A 9,531-nucleotide genomic window follows, 5' to 3' on the forward strand; every position below is an offset into this window, starting at 1 on the left:
CATTGTATTTCTCTTGCCTGGTTCCAAATATGTGATCTACAATTCTATCCTGACGTCAGCAGCAGGCACTACAAAACCATCTTTCCTTCTCCTGTGGCAACGCATGCTAGGTGGGATTTGCACATAATATATTCCACTAATTCAAAAATGGAAAAGATCTCACTGGCATTTTTTTCCTCTTATTTGCAAAATAACGAACGATGCACATTCGCGTCCCAAACCTAGTTTAATTGCCATACTTGTAACCGCAACTCAGAGAAACTTAAGACACAAGAGATGTGCAATATTAAGCGGGATCCACTTTTCGAATATGGTGGTTTCTGCTAAAATCCTTTTGGTGAATTTGTGGTCGGTGCAAAAAAAGTTCTGAAATTTGACCGAGTTCAAAATGGATTCGCTCCATTTTTAAACTCAGGACAGATGGTTTAGTCAAATAAAGCTCGCATTCATTAAAACACGATGTGACCAACCAGATATTAAACCGCAAACACGAGCAACATATCATATGGAGGCCATATGGGAAGCATGTAGAGCTAGCCAAATGTGTATGTTGTCAAGTCAAGATGAGAATCCCAGAACTCTCTCCCTCAATCTAAGAGAAGAGAAGAGAAGAGAAGAGAAGAGAAGAGAGGAGAAGAGAGGACAAGACAAGACAAGAGAAGAGAAAAGAAGAGAAGAGAAGAGAAGAGAAGAGAAGAGAAGAGAAGAGAAGAGAAGAGAAGAGAAGAGAAGAGAGGAGAGGAGAAGAGAAGAGAATAGAAGAGAAGAGAAACCAAGAGAAGAGAAGAGAAGAGAAGAGAAGAGAAGAGAAGAGAAGAGAAGAGAAGAGAGGAGAGGACAAGACAAGACAAGACAAGAGAAGAGAAGAGAAGAGAAGAGAAGAGAAGAGAAGAGAGGAGAAGAGAGGACAAGACAAGACAAGACAAGAGAAGAGAAGAGAAGAGAAGAGAAGAGAAGAGAAGAGAAGAGAAGAGAAGAGAAGAGAAGAGAAGAGAAGAGAAGAGATTCAGCTCATGCTCTGAAGGTATGAAGTCGCTGCTCAACGTGCATCTGACTTTGGTCTGCAGGACGGAGACAGATATGTCTTTTCCAGAAGCACCAAAGTACTCGCCCTCAGAAGTACCGAAGTACTCTCTACTAATATCAAGTGACATAACTTAGTCTTTAGGAAACGGGTTTTCTGTGTCTTGAAAAAAAGTCCATCTGGAAGTAGGAGAGCAATTGTGAGACCAGAACCCTGGGGTAAAACAATGTAAACATTTGTACCCCCAGTAGTGACATCAACACCCATGAAAATCCCACCAGAGTATAGCACTTGTAAAACCTCACTGGCCAAAAACAAAAGCCCCATCAAATAGAATAATATTTATTTTCTTCAATATGAAACGTCACGATGTACCCTAATTGTGGCTTTAATGTGCTCTGTAGAAGTAAAACCAATCAAGCTGGGGTAGTCATAGATACAACAAGCCCCTCTAAATCATTGGCTGCACAGATCAGTTTTAAAGAATGAAAGTATTTGGAATTTTAAAGTTGTAAATGAACATTCAGCATTAAAATCAATAGCTCCCGCCGCAATTATACGTGAATTCACTTCGGTCATTTTTACTCTTGTTATGTCCTGTGGTTGTTTTTTAGATAGACAAGATATGTACTGCATGTTATAGGGAGGTGTTACTCTTGCTATGTCCTGTGTTTTTTTTTAGATAGACAAGATATGTACTGCATGTTATAGGGAGGTGTTACTCTTGTTATGGCCTGTGTTTTTTTTAGATAGACAAGATATGTACTGCATGTTATAGAGAGGTGTTACTCTTGTTATGGCCTGTGTTTTGTTTTAGATATACAAGATGTGTACTGCATGTTATAGGAAGGTGTTATTCTTGTTATGTCCTGTGTTTTTTTTAGATAGACAAGATATGTACTGCATGTTATAGGGAGGTGTTACTCTTGCTATGTCCTGTGTTTTGTTTAGATAGACAAGATATGTACTGCATGTTATAGGAAGGTGTTACTCTTGCTATGTCCTGTGTTTTGTTTAGATAGACAAGATATGTACTGCATGTTATAGGGAGGTGTTACTCTTGCTATGTCCTGTGGTTTTTTTTTTAGATAGACAAGATATGTACTGCATGTTATAGGAAGGTGTTATTCTTGTTATGTCCTGTGTTTTTTTTTAAATAGACAAGATATGTACTGCATGTTATAGGGAGGTGTTACTCTTGCTATGTCCTGTGTTTTGTTTAGATAGACAAGATATGTACTGCATGTTATAGGGAGGTGTTACTCTTGTCATGTCCTGTGTTTTTTTAAGATAGACAAGATATGTACTGCATGTTATAGGGAGGTGTTACTCTTGCTATGTCCTGTGTTTTGTTTAGATAGACAAGATATGTACTGCATGTTATAGGGAGGTGTTACTCTTGCTATGTCCTGTGGTTTTTTTTTTTAGATAGACAAGATATGTACTGCATGTTATAGGAAGGTGTTATTCTTGTTATGTCCTGTGTTTTTTTTTTAAATAGACAAGATATGTACTGCATGTTATAGGGAGGTGTTACTCTTGCTATGTCCTGTGTTTTGTTTAGATAGACAAGATATGTACTGCATGTTATAGGGAGGTGTTACTCTTGTCATGTCCTGTGTTTTTTTTAAGATAGACAAGATATGTACTGCATGTTATAGGGAGGTGTTACTCTTGCTATGTCCTGTGTTTTGTTTAGATAGACAAGATATGTACTGCATGTTATAGGAAGGTGTTATTCTTGTTATGTCCTGTGTTTTTTTTAGATAGACAAGATATGTACTGCATGTTATAGGGAGGTGTTACTCTTGCTATGTCCTGTGTTTTGTTTAGATAGACAAGATATGTACTGCATGTTATAGGGAGGTGTTACTCTTGCTATGTCCTGTGGTTTTTTTTTTTAGATAGACAAGATATGTACTGCATGTTATAGGAAGGTGTTATTCTTGTTATGTCCTGTGTTTTTTTTTAAATAGACAAGATATGTACTGCATGTTATAGGGAGGTGTTACTCTTGCTATGTCCTGTGTTTTGTTTAGATAGACAAGATATGTACTGCATGTTATAGGGAGGTGTTACTCTTGTCATGTCCTGTGTTTTTTTTTAGATAGACAAGATATGTACTGCATGTTATAGGGAGGTGTTACTCTTGCTATGTCCTGTGTTTTTTTTTTTAGATAGACAAGATATGTACTGCATGTTATAGGGAGGTGTTACTCTTGCTATGTCCTGTGTTTTTTTTTTTAGATAGACAAGATATGTACTGCATGTTATAGGGAGGTGTTACTCTTGCTATGTCCTGTGTTTTTTTTTTAGATAGACAAGATATGTACTGCATGTTAGAGGGAGGTGTTACTCTTGTTATGGCCTGTGTTTTGTTTTAGATAGACAAGATATGTACTGCATGTTATAGAGAGGTGTTACTCTTGTCATGTCCTGTGGTTGTTTTTTAGATAGACAAGATATGTACTGCATGTTAGAGGGAGGTGTTACTCTTGTTATGGCCTGTGTTTTGTTTTAGATAGACAAGATATGTACTGCATGTTATAGGGAGGTGTTACTCTTGTCATGTCCTGTGTTTTTTTTTAGATAGACAAGATATGTACTGCATGTTATAGGGAGGTGTTACTCTTGCTATGTCCTGTGTTTTGTTTAGATAGACAAGATATGTACTGCATGTTATAGGAAGGTGTTATTCTTGTTATGTCCTGTGTTTTTTTTAGATAGACAAGATATGTACTGCATGTTATAGGGAGGTGTTACTCTTGCTATGTCCTGTGTTTTGTTTAGATAGACAAGATATGTACTGCATGTTATAGGGAGGTGTTACTCTTGCTATGTCCTGTGGTTTTTTTTTTTAGATAGACAAGATATGTACTGCATGTTATAGGAAGGTGTTATTCTTGTTATGTCCTGTGTTTTTTTTTAAATAGACAAGATATGTACTGCATGTTATAGGGAGGTGTTACTCTTGCTATGTCCTGTGTTTTGTTTAGATAGACAAGATATGTACTGCATGTTATAGGGAGGTGTTACTCTTGTCATGTCCTGTGTTTTTTTTTAGATAGACAAGATATGTACTGCATGTTATAGGGAGGTGTTACTCTTGCTATGTCCTGTGTTTTTTTTTTAGATAGACAAGATATGTACTGCATGTTATAGGGAGGTGTTACTCTTGCTATGTCCTGTGTTTTTTTTTTTAGATAGACAAGATATGTACTGCATGTTATAGGGAGGTGTTACTCTTGCTATGTCCTGTGTTTTTTTTTTAGATAGACAAGATATGTACTGCATGTTAGAGGGAGGTGTTACTCTTGTTATGGCCTGTGTTTTGTTTTAGATAGACAAGATATGTACTGCATGTTATAGAGAGGTGTTACTCTTGTCATGTCCTGTGGTTGTTTTTTAGATAGACAAGATATGTACTGCATGTTAGAGGGAGGTGTTACTCTTGTTATGGCCTGTGTTTTGTTTTAGATAGACAAGATATGTACTGCATGTTATAGGGAGGTGTTACTCTTGTCATGTCCTGTGTTTTTTTTAGATAGACAAGATATGTACTGCATGTTATAGGGAGGTTTGTTGTTTTTCGTGTTGTGTTGCAGTGCTTGCCAGGGCACATTGCTTGGCATATTTTAAGTTAAAGTGACGCTATTTAATAAACGGGCTATGTGTTCACTTACAGACATTGCAGTGGCTGCTAAACCTGCACAGACGTGCAGTTGTACTGATAAAACTATAAGACGATAGATGTGTTGGATGTCAGCCAATATTTATCACTTGCACATCAGCAAGTGTTTGATTTGTTTTGATGGTATTCAAACATTAGTTTCCATCAGATTTCAGAATTACAAAAAACTGGGCTTCATTTCTGCTCTCCCAACTATTGATAAAGTTCGAAACATTTGTAGAGTCATCTGCTTGTATTTAAATGTTGTTGTGTTAGGAAAAAACATAGACCTACACCCTTTCCTTACTCACTCCGTGTACAGCGGCAAGGTTGTCGCATATCTCACTTTGAAAATTCCCCTGACCTTGTACTCAGAGAAAAGAAGTAAACCCCATTCTCCATGTTAAAGGAATAAGCAGCAATTTGTCAGAAGGCACAGCCTGACATTTGACCTTTGTCTATGAACCACAGCAACTGTGACAAGAGCAAATCAAAATGTAAAGGCCTGTTTATTTCTCTTTTAGCTTCTGACCTCCAGCATGGTTATTCTGGGGGTCCTGCAACACCCACTCCAAATAACCCCTACTTTCAGCGCCTAGGAGTCAGGGTACAGCATATAGCTCAGAAGCACAAGCGAGGCAACAGGGTTTAATAGCGTTTGTGCTTGACACAGTGCAAGCGGTACCTTATTTTGGACTTTTTCTGTAAAGTGCTTACTTGTTATCTTCTAGTCACTTCAGACAGTTGTGAGATGAAAAGATACATGGCATATGCATAGATAGACAGATAGATAGATGATAGATAGACAGACAGACAGACAGACAGACAGACAGACAGACAGACAGACAGATAGATAGATAGATAGATAGATAGATAGATAGATAGATAGATAGATAGATAGATAGATAGATAGATAGATAGATAGATAGATAGATAGATAGATAGATAGATAGATAGATAGATAGATAGATTCATCTAACAAAGGCCCCTATGGCGCAAGGGACCCAACCTGTCTGGGGGCCTCCTTTCCGCCTAAAGCTGATAAATATTTGTGAAATATTGGAGACTCGGGGTCCCTCATTGCATTCTTCAGAGGGGCCCCATCATTGTGCCATATACCGATGGACGGACAGACAGAAATGCCTAGATATAGAAGTTGAGACAGGAATGATTCTTTTAATCGAATCAATAGAAAAGTGAATCTCCAGTTTTTAATGAAGGAATCTTGCACCGCTCAGCCAGCGCAGGCCTAGAAGAGGCGGAATCACTCTTCCACGTGGACCACACGGAATTTACTTTTAATGGACTAATATACTGATATTATGTGATTTATGCTTTTCATTTTACGTCTTCTGTTTTTAAAACCTACATACTTTCCAACTCTCATCAGTTATGGGTTTGGAAACCACTGGGGCTCGTGAGATGAATTACACTCATCATATCATGTAATATTAAATGGGCAGAACGGGAACCTATGTGATATAATCCAAGCAGGCCATGTGAAAGTTCACGCGGCATACACAAAATACCTCAGCTTCACCCATGTTGTTTATGGTGCCACAGAAGCCATAGGTGCACTCAGTGCCAGGCTGCCACACTATGGACCATGTATACCTGCCAGAGTGTTATTGCACATCGGCAGTTGTTTCAAAACCCATAATTCACGGGAGTGATGTCATTCTCGTGAATTATTTCCCATTATTATAGATTTCAACCTATGTATAGCTTAACTATAGCTCTCAGGCTATGACATCAACACTTCCCAAGGGATGGGGTCTTTTACGGTCACAGAATGATGCTCATTTGGGCTTGTGATGAGTCTGCTGAGCACTGGGACCTCAGCCACGTGATTCATTATTCCTGCCCCAGTACCTATGGATGGCCTCGTAGGTCATGGTATATGTTTAGCGCTGTGTATACGCTCTCTGTCTAAACAGCTCCGTTTCAGGGATTTTCTGAGGTGCTAATGAGGCTTTTAGTTTCTGAAGGCGACAGGAAGATTACTCCTCTTATCAACACCCGCCACAGAGATGTATGCGCAGATATACATTTTTATTCCCAGGTGATACACAGCGTGCATTATGGGCCTATATGGCCTGGACCAAGGGTCGCATTGTTTATAAACTTCACCCAAAAAAATCAATATAACTGAAGGACTGCGATACGGGATTAGCCCCCTGCATCTTTATTACTATCTGATGAATTTCCTATTTCATTCCTCCACTGCATAAAACTTACAATTTACGTGAGTTAAATAACTGCATGTTCAGAAATCAAAGAAGCGAGTGAAAATAAATACAAACACGCTGTTATGTTATATTACTGGGTGTTTGTATAGCGCAGCATTCACCAATGAGTTGAACTCTTGGCGCTCAGTTCAGACTTGGGTCTGGATCCGTGTTTCACTTTAATTTGTATACAGTTCTGTATATACACAGTAACCTAATAATATAAAGTTAGGGTGCACCGCATAACTTAAACTCCCGCACTTTCAGTACATTTCTTTGTCCTGCATTTCCACTACTTTGAGACGAATACAACTTCGAGCAATTCATTTTAATCAAGATATCTCGAGCGCGACAAAGTGTAAATAAACCAGAAATTAAGTCTTGCCTTAAAAAAAATAAGCAAGTGGTGTTTCCACGGTAAATCCCTTTACCTCTAAGTTTATGAATCCGAGGCAGAGTGGGAAAGGTTTGGACAGTAAACCCTGCATAGTCACCATTTCATACAAATACAATACTCATTTTTTAAATCTCTGGTATGGAGGGGTTTCCTTCGGCTTATGCAAAATCCCTTTACACATTTTTAGAAACTATTTTGAGTGTTTATTTTATAGAAGAAGGGATATTGTTAGTTTACAATTGTGGTGTGAAGTTACATTTTTAGATGGAAATTTTGTTTTCAGCTTATTACATTTAATTGAAAGTCATAAATTAAGATTTATGTTTTTAATATGTGTTACACCAGATGTTTCTTTGTAAGGAAACATTTTTAGATGACAGGAATTGCTATATTCATACTCATTCTTGCTTGTAATTATCAATTGAGGGTAGAAAAAAGAGCAACAAAGTGTAAGTTCTGGTGGGTTCTACTTTATGGATTGACATTGACACCATTTTAGGTCAAAATGTATTTATTTATAAAGTTTTATATAGCGCGAGCATGACCCGTGAGGGTATCACAGCGCTTTATAAAAGATCGAGAGAAAAGAAAAGAGAACAGATAAGAAAGCAAAGCAACAACATAATCGTAAACTCACAAATTGAGACAGGTAATATCACTAGGACAAGTCGATTAGATAATGTGCAAGTTCTGAAAGTCCAGTAATAATCATGAGTGTGGATCAGGAGTCAGGTTGTGAGACCTCGGGCAGAAATGAGTTCATATGTACTCATTTAACTTCTGTTTTTGAAAGAGTCAATGGCTCAATGTATCCGATGTGAGACGCATTGCTTACAAATAGGGCCGGACTCAATCACACACCAACTATTAAAGGATCAGTTAACTTTTTTTAATACATCCGCAATTAAAAGTAAGTGACACATTTACAAATAATGAATTTCACTGGAGTCTGTTTGGATACTCGAGGCTACATCTCAAATCTTGAATTAATACCTGGGCCCTGCAGACTATTACTGCGTGAGTTGACAAGTCGAGCCACCCTGGCTATCTCGGCGCTATAATTTAATAATTTGCTTAGATATTTTGCAGCTCACCTTTCAGTGACGTCAGAGCATAAACCCTGTCTGTGGTAAACTTATGATGCCACCGCTTAGAGCCAGCCCAAGTGGTTGCTGTGTCCTGCCTATACATGTGTACATCGGCATAGAGGTTTGAACAGCCTTGCCCAAAGCCCACATGCTGGGGCTGCATAAAACAAAACTAATGAAGAGTTATCGAAATCATGCCTTTAAAAGATCTGTAACTAAACAAAGAAATTGCCTTGCAAAAAATATGCAAGCATCAAGTAAGATTACATTTTTTAAAGAAAAAAAATCAGTGCCTGGAAAGTCCCTCCTGGGCTCCGTCCTAGGTGAGAACACCACGCTAAAAATAAAGGCTTATGTACCGCAAAAACTCACCATTCTGGAAGCAAATCGGGCGTGCGGGATCAAAGGGGCGCGGTTGCGTCGTCCTTAAACGCCCCCTTCTGAGAGGGTCTCCGAAATCCACAAGATCTGATAAAAAACCGGAGCTTAACTTTTTCCCCTATTTTCTCAGCTTTTAAATCATTTCTTTAGAAGTTTGCCGTCCCCCATCAGATAAAAATGCATCTCTTCTCCCTTTTGGGATTGAAGTTATTAAAAAGTGTCCATTTGCTGTAAAAAGCGGCGATGAACTGAAAAACCTGTGCTCTTTTCTTTGCTCGGAGTGCGCACCCCCTTTCAGCGGGTGTTGGCAGATGCCGTCTTCAGCAAGGACAAGTTTTAAAGAGCAGAGGAGCCTGGCCATGCAGGTCTGCAGAGTGAGAGGTGACGTCACAGGGGGCGGGTCCGAACATGTGTGTGAGGGAGAGAGGCAGATGGGGAAAACCTGAGAGGTGCTGTCTGCTATGCACAGCTGACGACAGTCAAAGTCTGCACAAACAGGGGTATCTGTAGCCACACAGGAGGAAAGCAACTACATTACTATCATGTGATGCAAAGTTCTTCACATAAAACACATTCACATTTCTAGTATTCAGTGGAGAGCTCTGACCAATGTACCGACATTGGAAAGATGAACGTCTAGGGCGAGGGCCAGGATTCCGCCTAGACCCCTGCATGTCATTCACACATCTCTGCAGTAGGCACTAAGCCCACTAAGCAATCTTTCTAGCGGATGTTTTAAGCTT

General features: G+C 38.9%; 1 protein-coding gene across 1 annotated transcript in view; it reads right to left on the bottom strand.

Moving 5' to 3' along the window:
- The window catches only part of LOC146809682 (netrin-1-like), a 250,479-nt gene extending 241,348 nt beyond the window's left edge, over positions 1-9,131 (bottom strand). The window contains exon 1 of the mRNA XM_085616529.1: positions 8,780-9,131. The gene's annotated coding sequence lies outside the window, so the exon portion shown is untranslated. The remainder of the gene's footprint in view (positions 1-8,779) is intronic.
- Positions 9,132-9,531: the final 400 nt, after the last annotated feature.

This window comes from Triturus cristatus, chromosome 7 (genome assembly GCF_964204655.1).
Source record: "Triturus cristatus chromosome 7, aTriCri1.1, whole genome shotgun sequence".
NCBI lineage: Eukaryota > Metazoa > Chordata > Amphibia > Caudata > Salamandridae > Triturus > Triturus cristatus.